The sequence below is a fragment of the Lipotes vexillifer genome, unplaced genomic scaffold (genome assembly GCF_000442215.2).
Source record: "Lipotes vexillifer unplaced genomic scaffold, Lipotes_vexillifer_v1.1 scaffold1345, whole genome shotgun sequence".
Taxonomy (NCBI): Eukaryota; Metazoa; Chordata; class Mammalia; order Artiodactyla; family Lipotidae; genus Lipotes; species Lipotes vexillifer.
The window spans coordinates 1-912 of record NW_006799741.1 but is presented as its reverse complement, the minus strand read 5'-3'; positions in this window follow the sequence as shown (position 1 = coordinate 912).

Sequence of the window (912 nt, the reverse complement as noted above, 5' to 3'; positions counted from 1 at the left end):
TTTTTTTTGCAGTACGCGGGCCTCTCACTGTTGTGGCCTCTCCCGTTGCGGAGCACAGGCTCCGGACGCGCAGGCCCAGCGGCCATGGCCCACGGGCCCAGCCGCTCTGCGGCACGTGGGATCTTCCCGGACCGGGGCACGAACCCGTGTCCCCCGCATCGGCAGGCGGACTCTCAACCACTGCGCCACCAGGGAAGCCCCTGTCTCTCTTTTTAAAACACCAAATATTAACCACAACAAATACACCTAACAACCAAGAGACAAAAAATTAAAGAGTAAAAAAAAATCACATCATCAACTCCTTTAGACTAAATATTAAAATAGAGTGTGACACTTATCAGTAAAAGTAAAATGAAACTAAGGTAATAAATAGGGTTCTAACTCCATTGACAAAATATTTTTAGTTGAGGTATAATTGACATATAACATATTAGTTTCAGGTGTGCATCATAATGATTTGAAATTTGGATATACTGCAACGTGATCACCACAGTAAGTCTAGCTAACATCCATCATCACTTTTAAGATCTACTCTTAGCAACTTCCAAATATACAATACAGTGTATTAACTATCGTCACCGTGCTGCACATTACGTCCCCATGACTTCCTTTATAACTGGAAGTTTATACCTTTTTAGTATCTTCGCCCACTTTGTTCCTCCCCCTTCCTGCCCACATCTTCAGTAAGCAATCTATTCTTTGTAGCTTTGAGTTCTGTTTCAATGTGAAGTTTTTTTTTGTTTTCTTTTGTTTCTGTTTATTTTTTATTTATTTATTTTGCAGTACGCGTGCCTCTCACTGTTGCAGCCTCTCCCATTGCGGAGCACAGGCTCCGGACGTGCAGGCTCGGGGGCCATGGCTCACGGGCCCAGCCGCTCCGCGGCACGTGGGATCCTCCCGGACCGGGGCACG